The 26,485-nt window shown below is 40.3% G+C and overlaps 1 protein-coding gene and 1 non-coding gene across 4 annotated transcripts in view; one reads left to right on the top strand and one right to left on the bottom strand.

Moving 5' to 3' along the window:
* Positions 1 to 26,485, bottom strand: part of GABRG3 (gamma-aminobutyric acid type A receptor subunit gamma3) — a 707,159-nt gene that overhangs the window by 492,201 nt on the left and 188,473 nt on the right. The gene's annotated exons all lie outside the window — the stretch shown is intronic.
* LOC122894937 lies at positions 24,157 to 24,224 on the top strand. The gene has a single exon (XR_006381926.1). It is a non-coding gene; the product is annotated as a small nucleolar RNA SNORD29 (small nucleolar RNA).

Here is a 26,485-nt window from a genome sequence, read left to right as displayed (position 1 = left end):
ATTTGCCTTGCTTTCTGGCATTTGCTTTTGTTTTATCTTCTCCACTGGGAACATGTCTGTAATGTCTCCATGAGAGGCATATGTCTAGGCTATGTCTAATTATATACTGATTTTAATTTAAAACATTATTGGGTGATGGAATCAGAGTGTCTGTGTGGTTTCTGGATTTTCCCAAATTCCCAATGCAAGACGACGAACAGATCAATGGGGATACCATATGGAAAACTCATGGATAACATCTTTGAAACAAATAAGTGTCAGGGAATAGACTGAGCCCTAAACTACTTGTGGTGACCAAACTGGTGGGTGGGGTTAACATGGGGTATTGGGATCACAGATGATGCAGGGGGTACCTGAGGTCCCATAGGCTACCCACCAGTTTCCATCTTTCCAAAAGGTTGATTTGACCCCTGATAGAAACCAGGTCAGCAAATGACAGTAAAACCAGAAGTCAGTGGAGACCCCAAGCTGTAGGTAAGAGAAGGACGTGTGCTTGGCAAAGAGGTTGATGGATCTCACAGCATCAGGGAGCTCTGTGATAGTCACAAACAGTGGATGGTCACAAAAGCAGGGTGTCCCTTGAGTAGCAGAAGCCCTGGGCCAGAAAAGACAAAGTTTCCCTGGGGTAAGAGGAGTGCAGAAGCAGAGGACCCCAGAGAGATAGACAAACAGCAAAATCCACCATCCCCAGGGAAAGGCCTGGTGGAAGACTGACAAATCTATGGCTAACCCTTAATCCCAACTGCTTTCTTTAGACACTGTGTACTTCCTATCTCTGAACCATAGAAGGTTCTAGAAACTGTGCAACTTAATAGGAAAACTCACCCATAGGTAACTGATGATGTATTCTAAAAGCTATTCCCCACTGTATGGGGGCAGAGCTTTGGAGAGGGATAATTGATATCAGGGCTTGAGAAAGAAATGTTAAAAAAAAAGATTCTGGGACATCCTGAGGAGAATCATGTGAAAAGTCCAGAAGCCAACTTATGGGACTTCCATTGACCAAAGACAGAAATACGTGAGAATCAAAATGTAACCATTGTAACTGATTGAAATACACTGAATGTATAAGAATGAGTAAGTTTATAATGATATTTAACAAGGTACAAGGGTGAGAAGGGAAAGAAGTGAAATAGAGAAAAGGAAAGGAAAGAGAAAGAGGGGTCGGGGGAGCAGGAGGAGGAGAGAGAGGGAACAGTCACTGGATGACACTGGAGAGAACTGGAGCACCAACCACTCTACAAACTGACAACTGGTGGGGGGCGGGGGAGATCTCACATCTATCCTTCATTTCCTGTACAGTAACCTTTCCAGGTAACCAGATAGCTCTAATTGATGAGGGAAAGTAGTTTTGCACCAAGAAGCTCTATTAAAAGTGGAAGAGATGGCATCGGATGTGATGCAGTATTTGCAATGCACAGAAGGAGGGGTAATAGAACAGGTTAAATGGCCTAGTGAGAAAGGAAAGAGCAAAATTTCTTTAGCAAATCACTGTGAGATAAGGAAACTGAAGGGCTCCCAAAAATCTGCTTTTTCTCCTTTACCTGCTTCAGTTCCTTCTAGGACCTGCACCTCCACCCCACTTGACATATGCCTTGGAATGCAAATGGCTTATGTCTTCCTTGTAAGGGACAAGGAGTTAATGATTTCTACAGAACAGGTAACATCTAAGGAAGAACCAGGTGAGAATGACCAGATGAAGCTATCATATGCAGATTCCAGACCACCAGAGCTAGACATCTTAATGCCAAAACCCTGGCTCCAAGGAATAACACCAGGTCCTCATCTTTGTTCTAACTGGTTCCTGGATGCCCAGGAGGACATGGACACCAAAACACCGTCCTCAGTAAAACCCCCGGACTCCAAAGAGGAGACTCTCTCCTTTCCTTTTTGAGTTTCCCAGACACTCTGTCTGTATCTCTTTCTATACCTTCAATAAATTCTGCTTTCATGTCCTGCTGGCTCATGTTTGATTTCTGTCCTGTGTGCAACAAAGGACCCTGTTGGCTGTTTCTGCAGGAACCCCTCTGATTTCTCTGACCTGGCTTGCTGGCATCAAATGCTATGGAAAACAAGCAGATGGAGGTTCTGTTGGAGAACAAAGGACGTTCAACAGACATGTAGGTATTTCCAAGTGTGGACAGTGGAGTCTGATACTGCTTTAAGCAAGGAAGCCACACAAATACTTTTGAATGTAGACTGGGCATTACATATGGGATGTCAGAGAAGTACTGGCAATTTTGTTGGTAATATAATAACATTGTTTTAGCTGTTAAGAGTCCTTTTTTTTTTCCCCCAAACAATGAGTTCTCAAGTACCTAAGGATAAAATGATGAGAGGCTTGGGTTTGAAATTAAAACCCCCAAAATTTGGTATTTTGGTAAAAACACGAAAAATGTGGAGAAATAGTCTTAATTAGTGAATCAAGTGATGGGCATACACAGTTTCATTATAGTATTCTCTGGTTTTGCATGCATTTAAACATTTCAAAATAAAATTTTCTTGCAAATATTATTGTAAGACAAAAGAACCTCAAATACACTACAAGTAAAAGATAAAGTCTTACAGTCTTTGGAGCAAGGAATGTCATTTAGAATTTCCACACTAGGTGTCCACTCTCCCCTTGCCCCCTTACCACCTCCCTTTCTCATAAAACCATACTAACCATATCCAGATGGCTTGGAATTGCTAGCCAAAGGAGCAGACATAATGGGTATTTGCGTTTGGGTTATCTTTTGAGCACTGCTAGAATGCAGACAATTCCCTGCTGAACTGCTAATGGGACCCTAACTGCATACAGCATTTCCCTACATCAATAAAGAGAATCACACACAGAGCATTTTGAAATGAAGTAGGTAGTTAAAATGCAACCAGAAGAAAGCCCTGACATATCAGCTTTAGAGCTAGCAAATGATTATAGACTTTTAGAATGGTGCATTATATGCCTCTGTCACAAGAGATGAGTCTAACTGTTTGATGGGGGTGTTGCTCTCTTAATACGGGAGTGAGGTTTGCAAGCAGAAAGAGTATTTCTCTAGGTGCATTCACACATGAATGAGTGAAATTCAGGCCACTCAGATGATGATGGGGTACAAACTGCGCTGGCAACCTGACAGCCCTCATCTGACAGAGTGGCTGGATGCTTTGCCCAGTATTTCCAGACTCACCACTTAATCCTGAGACTGCAGTTTGCACAAGAGAAATGTGACCAGGATTTCTGGGTACAGAGACCTGAGCAATGAGGCTGGTTGTAGACTAGAGGCCCTTCTTTAAAGGTCTGAGTAGCATGGAAATCCCTGAGTCCCTAGAGGGAGAGTAAGGTGTTGGCCAGTAATAACTGGGATTACACTAAGCGATGGGGCTTGCAGTCACACTGAACTAAAAAGGATTCAGCGATATCTCTGGCTCGTGGAGGTTAGGAGCTGCAGGTGCACTCCTGCTAGATGTGTTAGCTAAATGAGGTAATACTGTCCAGATCCACCTGTCCTGTTAAAACTTGGAGCTAGAGAAAGACAGAGAAGATCCCATGGAAGTAGTAACAGAAGTGTCAGAGAGGAGTTAACTATGCAAAAGAGCAGGATAGTGACTTGTCTGAGTCACACAAGTCATGGCTCTGAGCCAAAGGGTTTCAAAGGAGGAAAGGGGAGTGAAGGTCAGTGTGGAACCCAGTGCTGACAATCCCCAGGAAAATTTTACAACCGGAAAGCCATCAACCTGAGAACTCAAGGTCTTCCAGGATTTCACAGGAGCAACAACTCTATGCACTCAGGAAGCTTCACTTCTCAGCACCAACACTGTGTAAGAAATGCTGTTGTCAGGTGGCAAGAGAGGAAAACATTCTCTCTCCTTCTCCCACTTTCTCTCTCTTGTCTCTCTCCCTTTTTCTTGTTCTCCATACACATCAAACACACACACACACACACACACACACACACACACACACACACACAAACCCCTTGCGGAGAAAGGCAATGGCATGGACGGTACTTTGGGGCCCTTCTATCAGGAATAATGACTCTATAAGAACACTTACATGCAACACTATTCCTTTATTTCTAGCTCTTAGATTGGACCAAGTGGAAGAAAAATAATTTATATTTAATATTAGAAGATATCATTAGTTAAAGTGAAGGGGTTTCAAGATTTAAGATTGATGCAGAATCTCAAAGCTATAATTTATTTCTTAATTTAGGAGCATGGATTCTAAAATACTGGTGCTTCATCTGCCTTACCAAATTATGGACTATAATTTTAGGAGAAACTTATGATGATTTGGCTCTAGCATCAAACCCACCCAACCCACTTCTGAGCAGTGTAATCCAGACTTCTATGCCCTGAGACACTAGTCCTCTCTTCCTATCCTTCTCTTGTCACCCCAGCACCAGACCATACCCAGCTCTTTCTTTTCTGTCACCCGCCCTGGTGAAGTCTGAGTCAGCTACAGAGCGAGAACTAAAAGCCCAATCTGGAAGGGACAGACTTGAAAGTAGTAATTATATATTTTCAATTTGAAAAATGCTTGAGTTGAGAGATTCAAAATCTATTTGGGGAATGCATAAATAATATACTGATAATTGGCACATTTTTTACATCAGCCTTCCTATTTTAAACACTCATTTAAAACAATTGGCAAAAAAATGCTAACAAAATAAAAATGAAATCTTATTTCTTTCACACAACTTATTTGTCACATTCTTTACATGATTCCACTGTCATGATTTCAAAATAATTAAGAGTGCTAATACTGCTATTGAAAAACGAATGTATTAGGTAATTAATTTGAGTATTTGGTCCATTTACATTTGATGTGATTATTGGTATGTTTCTGTCTTCTGCCTTGTTATTTGTTCTCTATTTTTTCTATCTGTCCTCTGGTCCTTATAGTTCTTTGATGTCTTCTTTTGGATCAACTAAGTATTTTTTCATATTTCACTATATCTCCCTTATTTGCTTTTAAGCTATACCTCTTTGTGTTTTTTTTTTTTTAATTGGTGGCTCTATGCTTTATAATATGCATCTTTTGGGGCAACTGTGTGGCTCAGTGGGTTAAGCCACTGCCTTCAGCTCAGGTCATGATCTCAGAGTCCTGGGATCGAGTCCCACATCGGGCTCTCTGCTCAGCAGGGAGCCTGCTTCCCTCTCTCTTTCTCTGCCTGCCTCTCTGCCTACTTGTGATTTCTCTCTGTCAAATAAATAAATAAAATCTTTAAAAAATAATAATAATATGCATCTTTTATCAGAGCCTACTATAAACTAGTATTATATTATTTACATATCATATGATATTAGAAACTTAGGAGTATATCCTTTGTGCTATGTACCATGTTATTTCCATATATATTATAAACTTAATTCTACATTATTACTTGTTCTTTAAATGACCAAATGCCTTTTGAAGATATTAAGAAGTAAGAAGTGTTTTAAATTTCCCTATATATTTACATTTATCTGAGCTCTTCAATCCTTCAGTGCACAACTTCTATTTAGTATAATTTTCCTTCAGCATGAAAAAATTACTTTCATGTTTCTTATAGTTTATCCCTGCAAATAATGAATTCTCTCACTCATTAATCCTAGAGTATTTTACCCTCACCTTCATTTTTGAAATATGTTTTCCTTAGATATAGAATTTTTTTTTCATTTTTTTTCCCAATTTATTTATTTTCAGATAAACAGTATTCATTATTTTTTCACCACACCCAGTGCTCCATGCAAGCCGTGCCCTCTATAATACCCACCACCTGGTACCCCAACCGCCGACCCCCCCCGGCCACTTCAAACCCCTCAGACTGTTTTTCAGAGTCCATAGTCTCTCATGGTTCACCTCCCCTTCCAATTTACCCAAATTCCCTACTACTCTCTAACGCCCCTTGTCCTCCATGCTATTGGTTATGCTCCACAAATGAGTGAAACCATATGATAATTGACTCTCTCTGCTTGACTGATTTCACTCAGCATAATCTCTTCCAGTCTCGTCCATGTTGCTACAAAAGTTGGATATTCGTCCTTTCTGATGGAGGCATAATACTCCATAGTGTATATGGACCACATCTTCCTTATCCATTCATCCGTTGAAGGGCATCTTGGTTCTTTCCATAGTTTGGCGACTGTGGCCATTGCTGCTATAAACATTGGGGTACAGATGGCCCTTCTTTTCACGACATCTGTATCTTTGGGGTAAATACCCAGGAGTGCAATTGCAGGGTCGTAGGGAAGCTCTATTTTTAATTTCTTGAGGAATCTCCACACTGTTCTCCAAAGAGGCTGCACCAACTTGCATTCCCACCAACAGTGTAAGAGGGTTCCCCTTTCTCCACATCCTCTCCAACACATGTTGTTTCCTGTTTTGTTAATTTTGGCCATTCTAACTGGTGTAAGGTGATATCTCAATGTGGTTTTAATTTGAATCTCCCTGAGGGCTAATGATGATGAGCATTTTTTCATGTGTCTGATAGCCATTTGTATTTCTTGATTGGAGAAGTGTCTGTTCATATCTTCTGCCCATTTTTTGATGTGTTTGTCTGTTTCGTTTTTTGATGTGTTTGTCTGTTTCGTGTGGGTTGAGTTTGAGGAGTTCATTATAGATCCTGGATATCAACCTTTTGTCTGTACTGTCATTTGCAAATATCTTCTCCCATTCCGTGGGTTGCCTCTTTGTTTTTTTGACTGTTTCCTTTGCTGTGCAGAAGTTTTTGATTTTGATGAAGTCCCAGAAGTTTATTTTCGCTTTTGTTTCCTTTGCCTTTGGAGACGTATCTTGAAAGAAGTTGCTGTGGCTGATATCAAAGAGATTTCTGCCTATATTCTCCTCTAAGATTCTGATAGATTCCTGTCTCACGTTGAGGTCTTTTATCCATTTTGAGTTGATCTTTGTGTACGGTGTAAGAGAATGGTCGAGTTTCATTCTTCTACATATAGCTGTCCAGTTTTCCCAGCACCATTTATTGAAGAGACTGTCTTTTTTCCACTGTATATTTTTTCCTGTTTTGTCGAAGATTAATTGACCATAGAGTTGAGGGTCCATATCAGGGCTCTCTACTCTGTTCCACTGGTCTATGTGTCTGTTTTTATGCCAGTACCATGCTGTCTTGGTGATCACAGCTTTGTAATAAAGCTTGAAATCAGGTAAGGTGATGCCGCCAGCTTTATTTTTGTTTTTCAACGTTTCCTTAGCGATTCGGGGTCTCTTCTGATTCCATACAAATTTTAGGATTATTTGCTCCAGCTCTTTGAAGAATGCCGGTGGAATTTTGATCGGAATGGCATTAAAAGTATAGATTGCTCTAGGCAGTATAGACATTTTAACGATGTTTATTCTTCCGATCCAAGAGCATGGAATGGTCTTCCATCTTTTTGTGTCTTCTTCAATTTCTTTCATGAGTGTTCTATAGTTCCTCAAGTATAGATCCTTTACCTCTTTAGTTAGGTTTATTCCCAGGTATCTTATGGTTCTTGGTGCTATAGTAAATGGAATCGATTCTCTAATTTCCCTTTCTGTATTTTCCTTGTTAGTGTATAAGAAAGCCACTGATTTCTGCACATTGACTTTGTATCCTGCCACGCTGCTGAATTGCTGTATGAGTTCTAGTAGTTTAGGGGTGGAGTCTTTTGGGTTTTCCATATAAAGAATCATGTCATCTGCGAAGAGAGAGAGTTTGACTTCTTCATTACCAATTTGGATACCTTTTATTTCTCTCTGTTGTCTGATTGCTGTTGCTAGGACTTCTAATACTATGTTGAACAAGAGTGGTGAAAATGGGCATCCTTGTCTTGTTCCTGATCTCAACGGGAAGGCTGCAAGCTTTTTCCCATTGAGGATGATATTTGCTGTGGGTCTTTCATAGATAGATTTGATGAGGTTCAGGAATGTTCCCTCTATCCCTATACTTTGAAGCGTTTTAATCAGGAACGGATGTTGGATTTTGTCAAATGCTTTTTCTGCATCAATTGAGAGGACCATGTGGTTCTTCTCTCTTCTCCTATTAATTTGTTGTATCACATTGATTGATTTACGAATGTTGAACCATCCTTGTAGCCCAGGGATGAATCCCACCTGATCATGGTGGATAATCTTTTTAATGTGTTGTTGGATCCTGTTGGCTAGGATCTTGTTGAGAATCTTAGCATCCATATTCATCAGTGATATTGGTCTGAAATTCTCCTTTTTGGTATGGTCCTTGCCTGGTTTGGGGATCAGGGTAATGCTGGCTTCATAGAAAGTGTCTGGAAGTTTTCCTTCTGCTTCAATTTTTTGAAACAGCTTCAGGAGAATAGGTGTTATTTCTTCTTGGAAGGTTTGGTAGAATTCCCCAGGGAATCCGTCAGGTCCTGGGCTCTTGTTTTTTGGGAGATTTTTGATCACTGCTTCAATCTCGTTATTAGATATTGGTCTATTCAGGTTCTCGATTTCTTCCTGGTTCAATTTTGGTAGTTTATATTTTTCCAGGAATGCATCCATTTCATCTAGGTTGCTAAGCTTATTGGCATATAACTGTTCGTAGTAACTTCTGATGATTGTTTCTACTTCCTTGGTGTTAGTTGTGATCTCTCCCTTTTCATTCATAATTTTATGAATTTGGGATTTCTCTCTTTTCTTTTGGATTAGTGTAGCCAGTGGCTTATCGATCTTATTGATTCTTTCAAAAAACCAGCTTCTAGTTTCATTGATACGTTCTACTGTATCTCTGGTTTCTCCCTCATTGATCTCAGCTCTAATCTTGATGATTTCCCTTCTTATGTGTGGAGTTGGTTTGATTTGTTGTTGATCCTCCAGTTCTTTAAGGTGTAGAGACAGCTGGTGTGTTCTGGATTTTTCAATTTTTTTGAGCAAGGCTTGGATGGCTATATATTTTCCCCTTAGGACCGCCTTTGCTGTATCCCATAGGTTTTGGACCGAAGTGTCTTCATTCTCATTGGTTTCCATGAATTGTTTCAGTTCTTCTTTGATCTCCTGGTTGATCCAAGCATTCTTAAGCAAGGTGGTCTTTAGCTTCCAGGTGTTTGAGTTCCTTCGGAACTTTTCCTTGTGATTGAGCTCCAGTTTCAAAGCATTGTGATCTGAGAATATGCAGGGAATAATCTCAGTCTTTTGGTATCGGCTGAGTCCTGATTTGTGACCCAGTATGTGGTCTATTCTGGAGAAGGTTCCGTGTGCACTTGAGAAGAATGAGTATTCTGCTGTTTTAGGGTGGAATGTTCTGTATATATCTATGAGGTCCATCTGGTCCAATGTGTCATTCAATGCTCTTGTTTCTTTATTGATTTTCTGCTTCGATGATCTGTCTAATTCTGAAAGAGGCGTGTTAAGATCACCTATGATTAGTGTATTCATATCAATGTGACTCTTTATCTTGATTAACAGTTTTCTTAAGTAATTGGCTGCTCCCATATTGGGAGCATAGATATTTACAATTGTTAGATCATCTTGGTGGATAGTCCCTTTAAGGATTATGTAGTGTCCTTCTGTATCTCTGACTACAGTCTTTAGTTTGAAGTCTAATTTATCTGATATGAGAATCGCTACCCCAGCCTTCTTTTGAGTCCCATTGGCTTGAAAGATGCTTCTCCACCCCTTCACTTTCAGTCTGCGTGTATCTTTAGGTTCAAAATGGGTCTCTTGTAGACAGCATATGGATGGGTCCTGTCGTTTTATCCAATCTGCAACCCTGTGCCGTTTTATGGGTGCATTTAGGCCATTCACATTGAGAGTGATTATTGATAGATACGTTTTTATTGACATCGAGTTACCTTTGAAGTCTTTCTTTCTGTAGACTGTCTCTATATTTCTGTTCAATGCTATTCTTGGGATTTTTCCTCTTTTATAGCACCCCCCTTAATATTTCCTGCAGTATCGGCTTGGTGGTTGCATAGTCTTTTAAGTCTTGCCGGTCTTGGAAACTCTTTATCTCTCCATCCATTTTGAATGTCAGTCTTGCTGGATAAAGTATTCTTGGCTGCATGTTCTTCTCATTTAGTGCCCTGAATATATCTTTCCAGCCTCTTCTGGCTTGCCAGGTCTCTGTGGACAGGTCTGACGTTATTCTGATGGGCTTCCCTCTGTAAGTAAGGAGCCTCTTTGCCCTGGCAGCTCTCAAGAGATTATACCTACAATTATAATTTCTCAATTTGACTATCAGGTGTCGTGATGTTTTTTTGGAGTGTATAATCTTGGGTGGAGACCGTTCAGCCTCTAGTACATGGACGCTGGTTTCATTCGCGAGATTCGGAAAGTTTTCATGAAGGACTTGTTCCACGACATCTTCTAGACTTCTTTCTTTCTCCTCCCCTTCAGGAATTCCAATAATTCTGACGTTGGAACGCTTCATGGCATCACTTATTTCCCTAATTCTGCTTTCGTGGGATCTAAGCTGTTTGTTCCAGGCTTCCTCCTGATCCTTTCTCTCTATCTGTTTGTCTTCCAGATCACTAATTCTATCTTCTGTCTCAGTTACCCTAGCTTTGAGAGAGTTTAGATTGGATTGGAACTCATTGAGAGCATTGTGGACCTCCTCCCTGGTAGCTTTAAGCTCCGCCCTAACATTGTGAACATCCTGTCTGGTCGCTTTCAGTTCGGCTCTAATCAATTCTGTTTGGTCATCCATGGCTTTCTCCAACCTAGCTATTGCCTGGATAATTGTTAGCCTGAATTCTCTTTCCGACATATTGTCTATGTTGATAGCCGTTAGCTCTGTTGCGGAAGGTCCATCATCTGTATTTTTCTTCTGTTGGGCATTCCTCCTCCTAGTCATTTTGGTGGGAGAAGACTGAACAGATGTAGCTGGATGTATCAACTCTGGTGCAGTCAAGGTGCACCCTGGAACACTTCCTGATCTCCATCTCAGAAGCCTCAGTCTGGGTGCAGAAGCTGAATAAATTCCCCCTTGGACGCTGGCAGTGCAGGTTCCAAGTTAAAGACCCTGGGGGCGCAGGATCTTTTGCTCGTCCCCAAAGCCAAGGCAGTGGCGGCTGTCTGGGAGCTCCTGACCACCAGAGAGGTTCCAAGCAGCGATCGCACACTGAGATTTTGCCGCTGGCCGGGGCTGGGAGTGCCCGGCTTGCGTGCACCTCTTTTCAGAGGCGGCTGTGGGTCGGGCGCGCGTCTGGGGCACTGAGAACGGGGCGCTGGTCCGTAAGCCGCAGTCTGGGCTTTTGCGCGCCTCTGTCCGGGGAAGAGTTTCGGGCGCGCGCGGCTTAGAGGTTGAAACAATGGCCCGGGTCAAGAAGCGCCCCAGGGCCTTAGAAACCCAGGAGAGCTGGAGCGACGTGCACGCGCATCTCAAGCTTTGTGGTAGGGCTAGCGCGCGTTCTGCAGACCGGCTCCCATCCCCTCACAGGAGCCGGAACCCCCGCGCTCTGGGGCGCGCTGGCGGCTTAGGGACCAGGAGCCGGTTTCTCCGCCGCACTCTCTCTGCCTCCGCGCCGGGGAGGCCGTCTGGGACTGGGGACTCAAGCCCCTGTCCCTAGCCGCCCCGATTCCCACAATTTGCCCCCGCGATCCTTTGCTCTTTTGGAGTGCTTTCAACCAGTCTCCGAGTTAATGCTGGTCCCCAGACGCAGGGCACTCTCGCTCGTATCGGGGTATTACTTTTGCACCGGTCGCCTCTGGTGGCTCCCTCCCCCTTTTGTTTATCTTCTGATATCAGTCCGCTGTTCCCATTCCGCTTTACCTGCTCACTGGCGTCTTCTGCCCCTGTAGAGATCCAGACGTGTATAATTCTGATCTCAGGCTGATTTCATGGGTGATCAGAGTTCTTTGGTAGGTAATCAGCTCACTTTGGGGTACCAGCTGAAAAGACGCCTCTTCCTAGTACCCCGCCATCTTGTCCCTTACTAGAATTTTTTTTAATACCTCTTTCTCTCTCTCCCTCCCCCCGACCCTTCTCTAAGAGGAAAGTTCATGTGAGAAGAAAGTGAGAAGGTTCTGTGTACAAGCTACGAACATTGGAAACCAACGTTGACAGCACCTTGATCTGGAACTTCTGGTCTCCAAAACTGTGAGAAAATAGTTTTATGTTTTTGAAGCTACCCAGTCTCTGGCATTTCGTGTAAGCAGCCCTAAGAGGCTAGTATAATAATGCTCATAATTGCCTAATTTGTAGTAGCCCAAAATTGGGAACAACTAAAATTTCTCTCAGCAAGTACATAGTTAAGGAGTCTGTGGTACATCTATCCTATGGAATATCACTCAGCAGTAAAAAGAAATAAACTAGTTATTCACTCTACAACTTGGATAGTACTTAAGGACTTTCTGTGGAGTGAGAGGGAAAAAATAGCCTATCTCATAAGGTCACATACTGTGTGATTCCACTTATATAACATGCCCTCAAGGAAGAAAAGTGTAGAAATGGAAAATAGAGTGGCAGTTTTTGGGGATTAGAAATGCAGGTATGACCATAAAAAGGCAGCAGGAGAGAGATCTTTGTGATGATGGAACAGGGTGATGGAATGGCTTTATATCTTCATTGAGATTGTGGGTACAGAAATATAAACATGTGATAAAATGGCATTAAACTATGTCTACCCACACACTATAAAAATCCCAGTCTCCTGATTTTGACACTGTAGTTATATAAAATGCAAACTGTGGGGGAAACTGGGTGAGGGATACACAGGACTTCTCTACACTACTGTTGTATTTTCCTATAATTATTTAAAGTAAAATACATTTATTTGATATATGTAAATAAAATAAAACAGATGTACTTTATTTTAAATAATTATTTACCTGAGCATATCTTTTAGTTATTTCAAAATGAAAAGTTAAAAAAATTCATGAAGAAACCCACAAAAGTGTTGCTGTCATTGATGACTTTGAAGTTACCTATTGTAGCTTTAAAATTCATGAAAAATCTGCAGTCTATCATATAATACATCCTATATGTTTTAATATAAACTTTTTTTTTTAAGATAAATTTCGTTAGAAGTACATGAAAACCCTATGCCAACCCTGGGGTTTTCTGCGTTTCCAGCCATACTTCAGTATCTCCCAGTCAGAAGAAGTTTAGACTCAGCTATCATTGGGTTGAAGCTACTCTCTGCCACTTCTCAATCTTGTGCTCCCCCAAATAATTATCTTTGTAAACAACAGTTTTCTTATCTGAAAAATATGGGCAAAAGTTGTGTTTGAAGGCTCATTGTGGAATGAGACTTGGAAATGATAATACAGAAGTTACGATACATTCCGACACTCAGTAGGGATCGCATGTTGTAACTGTGTACTCATAAAATAGGTCTAGCATAGGTATGCTTTTGTAATATATTTTTTAATCATAAGTAAATTCACATAAAGTCACCTATTTAAACAAAAACATTGCCTTCAGGATAAAATATATTTTTCTACTCTCCTAAAAATGAAAATTACTAATCAGAGAGGGGGAAAAAAACAATTCAAGGATCACAGAGAAGAGTAACAAAAGATTATAAATTCACTTTTTCTAAGAGATGTGAAAATCTTCTCTAATGTATAAAACATTTAACATATTATTCAAATTTATATGTTAAGAATTAAAATCAAGAGAGGAGGGGAGGTAAAATATAAGTAGGGATGGAAGAGCTAAAGGTGTCCTCAAAGATGAAAAGAGTTTCCAAGAGAAAATTAAGAATAAGAAGTTCTACAGTTCTACCTGTAGAAGAAAGGAAGCAGGGTGGGAGAGATGAAGTGTAAGCACACAGTAAAGTAATAGGAATAAAGAGGAATTATTAGGCTTTGAGAAAATTCTAAAATCTTAAGCAAAGGTCATGGTCACAGGTGTCTCCCTTGGGACCATTGTCCTAGAAGCTTTCAACTTGCCTTTTTGCTCTTTGAAATTCCTAGTAAGCTCTCTAATCATTTTTCATGGTTCTCCACCTATTTTCTGAAAAATAACAGAGGATCCATTGAGTAGGATAGTGATCATAAGGGAAAAAAATGTTCTCTAGTCTCCAACAGTAAACTAAGGAATATCACACACACAGAGTGAAATAAAGTAAAAATCCAGAATACTGTTATCCTTGATTAAATTCCAGCCTTGGAAATAGCTGGAAGAATTACCTGCCTCTAGCTAGTCATTGGATTTCTACTTTTCTGAGTTTAAGTCTATTTCAAATACTATCTATGCCTTTTCTATCAAAAGGAATGATTTTGGATTTGGAAAAGGTAGAATGATAAGAAGAATGATGATGATGACAACAACAGTGATGATGACTGACAAATGTCATTTATTGAATGTATACTGCACACCAGCTCCACCAGGAACATTATGCATCATGTCTTATTTAATTATTATTTATTATAATGTATTAAAATTAACATTTATTGAGAGCCAAATAAGTTTGAGCATGCTACTCTATTTACATGCATTATTTCATTGATCCTTACACTTTCATAGGAGAAAAGTGAAACAGAGAGGGGTCAAGTGCCTTGCTCACATTCATTTAAATAGAAAGTGATAGTGCTGTCTTCCAGTTCATCTTTCTTTAACCATTTTCAGGATTCCATTTATTCAATCATTCTTTTTTAATTTTTTAAAAATTTATTTGACAGAGATCACAAGTAGGCAGAGAGGCAGGCAGAGAGAGAGAGAGAAGATGAAGCAGGCTCTCCATTGAGCAGAGAGCCTGATGTGGGGTTTGATCCCAGGACCTCGGGATCATGACCTGAGCTGAAGGCAGAGGCTCTAACCCATTGAGACACCCAGGCACCCCTCAATTATTCTTTTTTAAATGCTTACAAGGCATTGCATTAAGAGGATGTCATAACTGGACTCTTGTAACTAACTGTAACTAGTTTTCCTTTGGTCATAGAGCTAACATGTGGCTTAGCTGAACCTCAAACCCAGGTCTGTCTAACTGTAAACCTTGTTGTTTATCTGTATGACCAACCATCTCTTCAGGAAGGTAACTGAGGCTCACTGGAGTTAAGTTATAGTACTTGAAATAATGAACACTTCAATCTCCTAAACTAGGCAACTGCATGCATTTATACAGCAAGTGTTTATCACACTCTGAGCACTGTTTTCAGGACTCCTCAGCCACATTTTACAATTCTACTAATATTTTTTAATAGATATTTCCATTCTGTTAGTAAAGGAAATACATTTCAAGGAAGTGTTTGGCCTGAGATTCTGAACCCAAGCTCCTTGCTGCCTCCCTTTTAGGTTTTCCCAGCCTTCCAGAGAGAAGCAACAGACAAGGTTGACCAGCAGAATGAATCAAGTCATAAACTTCAGTCTGCCACCAAAGGAATGTGAAATGAATGACAAAATGAAGATTTCCATGTGGACTTAACACACGATGGCTAAGAAGAGGGATAAAAGGAAGACTTGATTCCACAGGAAATGGAGAAACTTTGAAAGCTTTGGAAAGGAAAATACCAGGATAAAATTGGGGCTTCAGCAAACTGATCTGCTGTAACATATGAGGAGAGAAGCAAAGGGCAGGGTCTGATTATATTGGGAATGCCCCAGGCAAGAGGATATAAGAACATGAACTAGACCTTGGGATTTAAAAAGAAGGCACAGCTGCCAGATAGGTAAGATTACCAAGTCTTAGAACTTGGTTAGGTATAAAAATAGAAGTTAAAGATGGCAATAAATGTTAATGCTAAGTGAAGCCCAGCAAAGCAATGGGAGGTGGGAGAATTTTAGAACTGGAGATGGTACTCTCTAGTGAGCTATAGAAATAATGAGAGATCCAGGGGGTGTAGGAAAATGTAAGACTAACGTGGACTTCCAGGAAGTCTTAGCTGTGGAAGGTAACATTTAGTGGTTACAATTAGGTTGAAAGTTTCATGTTCAAGAGAATTACCCCCATATAGATGTTAACTACAAACTCTTGGAAGTGCAGAGAAGGTAGCGGTTATGGAATAGTAGAAACTAGTGCATCCTGTTATGATTTTCCTAACAGGGACATGGTAGGTCTGAGATAGACAGGTAAATCTAACAATCTCTCCTCAATGGTAAGAATAAATAATTATTGGGTGGTTTTTAAGCCTCTAATAAATGATGTTCTAATCACTACGAATAAGATGGAATCAGTGCGGGGAAAAAAAAAAGTTGACAGCAAACCATTTTCAAGACAGCTACTGCAATTGCAGATTAGAGGAAAGCCAAAGAGAGCCTGTATGTCTTGGTTTTTAACAGGCATTTGTGGACACTGAATGCTGTGGCCAGCATAGAAATGGAGCAGCTATATGCTGAGCAGTATAGAGGTTTAAAGAGGATTGGAGTCATGCTCAGAGAGTAGAAGTTAGTATCAGCCGAGAACACACTTCCCAGCATCATAAACATTTGTTCACATTTGAAATATGGAACATCATAACATTATGAACCAGAGATGAGCATTCTGTAGAATGAGAGGAATATCTTAGGTGAAATTAATGCCCAAAATATTCTCCGCAGGTTATTGTGATCAATTTAAACTAAGAAGAAATTTTAAAGGGATAAAAAGTAAAAATTAGTGTCGGCTCTGTCTCTGCAGCCGGCTTTCCCGTTCTAATATCCGCAAGCTCTGCGACACTCAGACACCCCCGATCCTTCTGTGACCCCGCGGGACCTGAGGTCACGCTGACCCCGTGTGGGCTTCGCCCCGGTTTAGCCTCCGGAGCGATGTCCCTCAGCGGAACAGACTTTTAAAAGTCCTGATTTTGTGCTCCGTTGCTCCGCCGCTTGCCGGGAGCCGGCCCCTCCCCCCGGAAGGGAAGCAAGGGCAAAAATGAACTTTTGGGATTTCATCAAAATCAAAAGCTTTTGCACAGCAAAGGAAACAGTTAACAAAACCAAAAGACAACTGACAGAATGGGAGAAGATATTTGCAAATGACATATCAGATAAAGGACTAGTGTCCAAAATCTATAAAGAACTTAACAAACTCAACACCCAAAGAACAAATAATCCAATCAAGAAATGGGCAGAGGACATGAACAGACATTTCTGCAAAGAAGACATCCAGATGGCCAACAGACACATGAAAAAGTGCTCCATATCACTCGGCATCAGGGAAATACAAATCAAAACCACAATGAGATATCACCTCACACCAGTCAGAATGGCTAAAATCAACAAGTCAGGAAATGACAGATGCTGGCGAGGATGCGGAGAAAGGGGAACCCTCCTACACTGTTGGTGGGAATGCAAGCTGGTGCAACCACTCTGGAAAACAGCATGGAGGTTCCTCAAAATGTTGAAAATAGAACTGCCCTATGACCCAGCAATTGCACTACTGGGAATTTACCCTAAAGATACAAACGTAGTGATCCAAAGGGGCACGTGCACCCGAATGTTTATAGCAGCAATGTCCACAATAGCCAAACTATGGAAAGAACCTAGATGTCCATCAACAGATGAATGGATCAAGAAGATGTGGTATATATACACAATGGAATACTATGCAGCCATCAAAAGAAACGAAATCTTGCCATTTGCGACAACATGGATGGAACTAGAGCGTATCATGCTTAGCGAAATAAGTCAAGCTTTTGGGTAAATTGGAAGGGGAGATGAACCATGAGAGACTATGGACTCTGAAAAACAATCTGAGGGATTTGAAGTGGCGGGGGGGTGGGAGGTTGGGGTACCAGGTGGTGGGTATTATAGAGGGCACAGCTTGCATGGAGCACTGGGTGTGGTGAAAAAATAATGAATACTGTTTTTCTGAAAATAAATAAATTGGAAAAAAAAAGTAAAAATTAAGTATATAAGAACTGAATAAGAAGAGATCATGAGCAGGAAATGATTTGAGAAAAGGCCTCAGAGTTTGGTCTGCAAACAAAATTTAAGCCAGCAAAAATCAATAGACCAATAAAACAATACACAAAAAATAAAATAGAAAAATGCTAGTATAGCCTTATGCTGCATAAACAGAAGTCTTTTATCCCTATTAAGGACCCAGCATTAGGCACTGAATTAATTACATCTGGAGTCACTTCATGGTTGGAAACTTATTTTTCTTTTCTTTTCTTTTTTTTTTTTTTTTTAAAGATCTTATTTATTTATTTGACAGAGAGAGATCACAAGCAGGCAGAGAGGCAGGCAGAGAGAGAGAGGAGGAAGCAGGCTCCCTGTCAAGCAGAGAGCCTGATGCGGCACTCAATCCCAGGACCCTGAGAACATGACCTGAGCCGAAGGCAGCAGCTTAACCCACTGAGCCACCCAGGCACCCCTGGAAACTTATTTTTCAAGTTCATTGTTGAATAGGAAAATTTCCAGTGGAATTATTAATAAAGTTGAATATTCTGAGGAACAAGTTAGATAAAAATACTTCTTATGTCCAACCAGCCTAATAAAGGGAATCTGATTGAGAGGAGACAACAAAGCATTTTGAACCAAAATGGAAGACTTATTGGTAATGGGATTATAGTTCCAAATATTTGAAGGACATAATTTTTAAAGGCCAATTCCAGGAAGTAGAATTAGGAGCACTGGTTCAACAGATGTTAATAAGTAATTAGGAATATACTTATGTGGGAGATATTTGAGCAAGATATTTGATTCAAGACACTTTGGGCAGAAATACACCAGGCTTGGACATGCTAACAAGCGTCATGGCCAAAATTATATTTATTCCACAAATATATTTTTTTAAGCTTTACAGTGACCCACACATTGGGTTTGGGGGCAGAGATGACTGATAAACAAGAGAGATAGTCATGGACCCATTAATATGGGGCTAGTCATAATGGGGACATAGACAGGACTTTTCTTCGGGGTGACCTCTAGGAAGAGGGGTGCTACTTAAGAATCTGAACTGCTGAGATAAGACTTAGCATTTTACCAAAGAAGAGAAAAGGTGAGGTGGAAGTGGGAGCAGAAGGGCTGGGTGTTCATTGAGTGCTTCTGCATTATTTATCTGAGGATCTAAATTTGAATGTGTGTTGGGCATCTGGGTGGCAGTCATTTAAGTGTCCAACTCTTGGTTTTAGTTCAGGTCATGATCTCAGGGTGTGAGATGGGTCTCTGCACTCATCATGGAGTCTGCTCAACACTGTCTCACCCTCTGTCCCTCCCTCCACAAATAAATAATAAATCTTTAAAAAGAAAAAAAAAAAAAAAAAAAAGAAAGGCTGGGCGTTTGGTTGACTGATATCCCATGCAGACAAATTGAAGCACAATAATTTTGCTATTAATTCCTTTTCAAAGAGGGAGGTTGGAATTTTGTTTTTTTAAGCCACTGCTAGAAGGATAAATGAATATATGTAAAACATCTAGAAGCATCCCAAACACATGGAAAGTGCTACATAAAGTTTGGCTATTATTGTTATTGTCATTGTTGCTGGCCTTTTACTTGATGGTCTTTGAAAGGGTTGTGTTATGGACTGAATGTCAGTGTTTACCCAAAATTAATATATTGAAGTCTTAACCTCCCAATGTAATGGTATTTGGAGGAAGGGCCTCTGCGAGGGAATTAGGATTAGATGAAATTGTGAGGATGGAGCCCCCATGGAGGGAGGAGTGTTCTTATAAAAAGACAAAGAAACACCAGCATTTCTCTCTCAGTACCATGTAATGACATAGCAAGAAGTCAGCCATCTACTAACCAGGAAGTGGGTCCTCATCTGGCAACTGCATTAGCCAGGACCTTGATCAGAGATTCCCAGCCTCCAGAACCTTGAGAAAATAAATGTCTGTTGTTTAAACCATCCAGCCTCCTGTGTTCTGTGATGACAGCCCAAGATAAGACAGACAGTGAGAGTTGCTATCAAAGGAGGCTGAATTATGTCAATGAGGAAACAGCACATGCTCTTCTTCGTCATCAGCTATAGCTCCTCTTGTGCAAGAACCCTCAAAGGGAAGGGATTGGGCACACAATTTTGTTCACTTTCCTATCACCACATCCTCCATTCCCAATGGTTTTCCATAGCTGTTATCACCTACAAGCCTTGGGTAAGCTTTCCTCAGCCCACTTCTCCAGGCCCATCCATCAACATGCTCCGCTTCATTCTCCTCCTTAGACTCAATGGTCTTTGATCAGATCCAATAGGTCATGCTCCTTCCAAGCTTCATGCCCTGTTATATCATTCCCTCTGCATGACATCCACTTTCACTCCATTTCACATCTAGCAGTTGCCAGCAAATTCTCTGACCTTCCTAATCAGATAAATTCTCCCATTATAGATTTCATGACATCTCTACACAGCACCTATCAACATCTGTGAAGTATGTTTTCTATGAGTGTGAGATAAATGGCTTTTCCTCCATTCTTCTTTCCTTGTTCCATAAGGACAATGACCCCCATGTCTATTTTGCTAACCATTGTATCTGTACCCCTCAGTGCAGGATTTGGCACATATCTATTATGGCCTAACTTATCTATTCTAATAAACATGCTAATAAAGAATAATAAGGACTTCCATATACATAAGGTGATGCCATCACGGTTCTCCCCTCAGGCCTAGGCTTAATTCCTCTGCACAAACCTCGACTACAAGAATCTTGCAGAAAAACAGAAGGAGAAACTTTTAAACAAAATAGCTACATGTTCTGCTTTTCATGGGGAGACCTGCTAAATTATTGTATGTTTTCAGACATAAGTGGGGTGACCATTTTGGGGAGAGTTGTAATGGTTAATTTTATGCATCAAGTAGACTGGGCTAAGACAAGTCCAGAGAGCTGAAAAAACATTATTTCTGGGGCGCCTGGGTGGCTCAGTGGGTTAAGCCGCTGCCTTCGGCTCAGGTCATGATCTCAGGGTCCTGGGATCAAGTCCCACATCGGGCTCTCTGCTCCGCAGGGAGCCTGCTTCCTCCTCTCTCTCTGTCTGCCTCTCTGCCTACTTGTGATCTCTGCCTGTCAAATAAATAAATAAAATCTTTAAAAAAAAAACAAAAACATTATTTCTGGGTGTGTCTGTTAGGATGTCTCTGGAAGACATTAGCATTTGAATCGATGAACCACCATAGGTAGGCATCATCTAATACATCCAAGGGCCCAAAGAGAACCAAAGGCAGAAGAAAGAAAAGCAGCATGAGGCAATATGATGGTGGGAGCATAGTAGCCTTGAGGATGTGCTCCCTGTAGTCATTCCTTCAACTATTCATCCCAAACCAACAGAACAAAAGCACAGAGCCTGGGCCTTGTACTATGCAAGAGCTGGGACACAAAAATGAAGAGAAGCCCCCGTTCTACATGAGCTCATAGTCCAGAGAACCAGAGAGGGGGAATTATATATTTTTTTAAAGATTTTATTTATTTATTTGACATAGAGAGAGATCACAAGTAGGCAGGGAGGCAGGCAAAGAAAGAGAGAAAAACAGGCTCTCTTCTGAGCAGAGAGCCCAACGTGGGGCTCAATACCAAGACCCTGAGATTATGACCTGAGCCAAAGGCAGGTGCCCCACAGAGAGGGAATTATATTTTAGAGAAGTATATATTCAGAGGAGCTGAGCAAAATTAGTCAAGGTCACATTGGCTGGCGAGTTAAACCTAGGAAGAATGAAGCTTCCTATCACTTAAGTTTTGGTATGAAGAGTCTGTCTTCAGTCTAAATTCCCCTGAGATAACACAGGAGAGAGTTTCAGGCTGCAAGACTTGTTCCATCATCTCTGTGAAAAAAAATATGCTAAGAAAGGTGGGATATTATCTTTGCTAAACAAGCGTGACCTGCACACAGTTTGAGATATTCATCCTGTAGGATGATTGGCTTCTCCTTTGTTGTCATTTTATTTAAACAAAATTATAGTAATACTATTTGTGATAATATATTGAGTATCTTTATTCCTCTGGAAACAGCAGGAGCTATTTGCTTTGCTAGTCCAATGCCAGTGCCTCACTGGGTGAAGGAACCCAATGGGTGTGACCATACTGATGGGCATGGTGGCTGCAGTACATGAAAGCTGAGGGTTGCCACAGTTTTCTATATGTGGTCCAAGCCAAGAGAACAGGAACAGACCTCCCTGCAACATCTGTTCTATCCCAGAGAGTTCTCCAAAGAGTACTAATGCTGGGAAGGAGGGCAAAGAATGCCTTTACTTTTCTAAAAATGAAAAAAAAAAAAAGGCTCTAAAACCCAAAGAAGAAGCTGTTATACATGTCAGATCACTTCTTAAAAGTTTAAAGAGCAAATACAATAATAAAATGAAATCAATGGTAATATTCTGTTTACAACCAACTAAGCTGCTGTAAGAAATACTAATGTGTTAAGACAAAAGGAAAATACGTTTTTTTTTTAATTTTTTTCTTCCTTGGCACATCTGATGATTAGTCAAGAAAATGTTCTATTTCATATATAGATATGCATTTTCCATCAGATATCCTTCTAAAGGGTGTGTCTATCTTGTTACTAACTCTGTAATGTAAAACTCATTCTGGAAGCTTCCAACTGCCCAAGACATAATCCAAACCACTGAGAAAGGCTCCAAAGACTCTTTACAACTGGCTTTCTGCTTTCTTCTTCATCCTATACTCCTGCCACCTTACACTTCCCTGCTTTGTACCTTCCATGACTTCGTCTTCTTCCATCCAGAACTTAGGCCATGCTCCTTCTTCCCTAGAATATTACCATTCATACGAAACTGAGCTTCTCTTTTCTCTGGGTCCAGTGACCACCTCCTCCTTTGTGATGAGTGTAACAGAAGCCCCAGTCCTGGTCATGGTGTTGAGTCACTGCTATGCGCACTGTTGGTTCCTCTGATTATCTCCTTGTACTTTTGTGATTTATGAGCTCACTGAGGACAAGCAGTGAGCTTGGCATTTCCATGCCTGGTTTGTACATGAGAGACCTGAATTACTGTCTGAGCAAGGAAATGAGAGATGGAAGGAGGGAGAGAGGGCAGGAATACACATTTCAAAAAGAAAGCATGCAGAAAGTTCCCACTTAGAGGAAATACCCAGGGGATAGAGGACAAGCTTAGGATATTTAAACCAGAGAAGAAAATTCTTCTGAGAATGTAGAGTTGTCTACAAATATTTGAAGGGTTTTAAGGTAGATAAAGGCTTACAAGAACTAAAAATTATATTGATAAATAAAAATAGGGGGGAATTTTATCTCAAAAATTTTAATGGATGCCACTGGTAATGGATGTCGCCATGGCTAGTGGGGACCAGTTCTCTGCAGGGAGTTGGTGCAGTGAGTTGGAACACTGTATTACATCATCATGTAGGTGCCTCCCAACACTGAATCTGGTTGTAGATAAATGTATCATCACTCATATGGTACTTTAATAAGAAACCCCAATCCATCTGCCCCATATCAGAAAGAAAGAAAGAGATAAAGACATAGAAAGAGAGAGAGAAAGAGAGAAAGAAAAAGAAAGAAAGAAGTAGATTGTGTCAAAATTTGGATTCTTTTTTTTTTTTAAAGGTTTCAAGTAATAATATTTAGAAGCACAACTGCCACCTTGGATCTCTTGGAGATATTTATAAGAACAATATGCAGAAAATTCTGATCCAAGACTGATTACTGATCTGATTATGGAGCTGAATTTCTAAACACTTCAAAAGCAACATGGATCTAATGTGAGAGATATCATTTTCCATACAGAGAAGAAGATCTACGTGTGTCGATATCACTTATTAATTTTATTGGAAGCTAAGGAACACATGCCCATTATGATGAAGACTCCTTATCACAAAAACAGAAAATGTAATGCTTAGTATTTAGTGCTTAATCAAAATTATTTCACCAATGAGATATTACTGCCAAAAAAATGTTCATTGTAAATCTAATCATGATACAACAATCAGGTATTCCAGAATGTGGGACATTCTACCATTTAGCACATAACCAACCTGGAATCCTCACAAAAGTAAATGCCATGACAAACCCAACAAATCAAAAAGGAGGGTGCCGAACTAGTTCAGAAGTGACTGAAGAGACATAATTAGTGTCCCGTGTGAACCTTGATTCTTGGATCAAAATAACATAGCTATGGAAGACATTTCAAATGCAACTGGAAAATTTTTGACCATAGATTAGATACTAAATGATAACTTTATTTTAATGGTATTGTGAGTAGGGAGTAGAACTTTCATTCATAGGTAGGGAACCTGAAATATTCAGAGATGACATGCTGTGATACCTGCAATTGATTTTCAACATATTAGCAAAAAAACAATTCTCTGTGTGTGTGTGCATGTGTGTGTGCATGTGTCTGTGTGTGTGTGTGTGTGTGTGTGTGTAGAGAGAGAGAGAGAGAAAGAGAGAAAGAGAAAGTAAATTTGGAAAAGTTAAAAGTTAATATAGATCATGCTATGATGAATCAAACTTAGCTCACTATGACTTAGACTATGAAAACATGTGAACAACTGAGAAACTGGAGATTGCAGGAGTAAAGGGATGCCATGTGGAAGGAACTTTCATAACCCACAGCTTTGTCTTTCCCTGGGCACTGTTACAAGTAACGTGCTTATTTGCTCCGAGGTCCAGCACAATGTCTGGTGCCCAAGAATGATTTGAGGGAACCTAAGCAATATTTCTTCCCAATTCCACTCTGAGGTTAAGAGGTTCTGAAGAGAGAGAGATATATATATAATGGAATCCAGCTCTTTAAGGATATCAAAAGGGATTTTTCAAGCCATTTTTTGTACAATCTAGCTGTTCAAATTAGCACACAACTATTTCTTTATAAATAGAAGTTTTTGTTTTTTTGACATTCATATGTAATCTAGGAGCCAGTGGGGAGTCTCTGCATATGTTGAATAGAGTAGAAATATAGTAAGAGCAGTATTTTTCAGCAGAATTTGCCTGAGAGTGGTCTTGGTAGGCTGATGGGTCAGGATTGTTGAGAGGGATTTAGGGTGAGAAGGCATGTGGAAACAGTGAGGCTGCAGAGAAAAGAGGCACGAGATAGAGAATGATGTCCATAGATCTAGGCTCCACCAGACCTGGATTGACTACTAAAATAGTAAACAAATCTCTTAACCTCCATGTGATTCCTTCTTTTTCACTTTAGGAAAACTGGCTGCAAACTCTTGGGTTAAGAGAATCAAATAGGTAATTTAAATGTTTTAAATCCAATAATAATGATGCCTTACATTTATATGTTCAAGATAGTTTTCTATTTGTCTTTATCCTAGCTGCTAACTAGATCCCTATTCTTCCTCATGCCAACCCTTCTCCTTCTCATAATCTATATCTAAGAGCCTCAAAGGGATGTTTCACACATCTAAGAAACAATCCCAGGGATGCCTGGGTGACTCAGTTGGTTCAGCATCCAACTCTTGGTTTCAGCTCAAGTCATCATCTCAGAGTCATGATCTTAGACTAATGAGATCAAGCCCCAAATTGGGCTGTGCACTAATGAGGAAGTCTGAGATTCTCTTCCTCTACTTCTGCCCCTCCATCCACTCATGTTCACTCTCTCTTTAAAGCAAATAAATAGATAAACAAACAAACAAATAAATAAATATTTAAAAATAAATAAATAATGGGGCACCTGGCTGGCTCAGTCAGTTAACCATTTGCCTTCAACTCAGATTATGATCCTGGGGTCCTGGGATAGAGCCTCCCTCACATTGAGCTCCCTAGTCAGCAGAAAGTCGGCTTTTCCCTCTCCCTCTGACCTTTCCCCTGTCCATGCTCTCTCTTTCTTAAATGAATAGATAAAAACATTTTTAAGAAAGAGAGAGAGAGAGTTTGCTCTCTGGACAGTTAAAATGTAATGCTCATTTTCTTTCCTCTAATCCTAGTCTAGAAAATACCAGATACATTTGACAAGCTTCATCCATTGTATATGATTTCCTTTGTTGCTGTGTACTGCCATCTGATCTGGCACCTGCCATGTCCAAAAGGTGCCATTATAGGCACCTTTATAGGGGTGCCTGTGTGGCTCAGTGGGTTAAAGCCTCTGCCTTCAGCTCAGGTCATGATCTGGGGATCCTGGGATCTAGCCCTGCATCTGGCTCTCTGCTCAGCAGGGAGCCTGCTTCCTCCTGTCTCTCTCTGCCTGCCTGTCTGCCTGCTTGTGATCTCTGTCTGTCAAAAAAAAAAAAAAAAACAACCAAAACTTCAAAAGGTGACATTATAATTAGCTCACTTGTCCTGCAGCTCTCAGAGGACCAAAACTGCACAGTGGTTAGTAGCAAAGTGAGAAATAATTAACTTCACCCTTTTGTGTAGACCCTGGCTTAAGAAATTATAAATTGGGGTTGCAAGGGCCCCAATATCCTACAATGGTTTAATGGTTTAATGATAGCTTTAACCTCTGCCTCCCACATCTCTTCAGGTAGCATAGAAAGGGAGTGTGACCATACTCAGAATGATCCTTTATGTGTATTAACCAAAACTTTGTTAATGAATCCAATTTGCCTTTCCTGGTACTCTTTTTCTTTAATTGAGATTTCCTAGGAAATTCCTTAATATATCAAGAAGTACAATTTGTCCACACTCCCTAATTTTCCTTAGTGAACAGATATTTTGGAACAAAAGTGACAACTGCAGTACTACAGTAATAGTTAAGAGGTGTTGAAAAAACATGTTATCTATTTTATTACATAACTCTTTCCTTCATTTTTATGAATTATAGTATATGTATAAAGTCTATTCTTATCGTTTTTTTTAACCTCCTTAAAAACAG

Source organism: Neovison vison, chromosome 13 (genome assembly GCF_020171115.1).
Source record: "Neovison vison isolate M4711 chromosome 13, ASM_NN_V1, whole genome shotgun sequence".
Classification (NCBI taxonomy): Eukaryota; Metazoa; Chordata; class Mammalia; order Carnivora; family Mustelidae; genus Neogale; species Neogale vison.
Note: the sequence above shows the minus strand (reverse complement) of the source record. Positions and strands in the feature narration are given on the sequence as shown.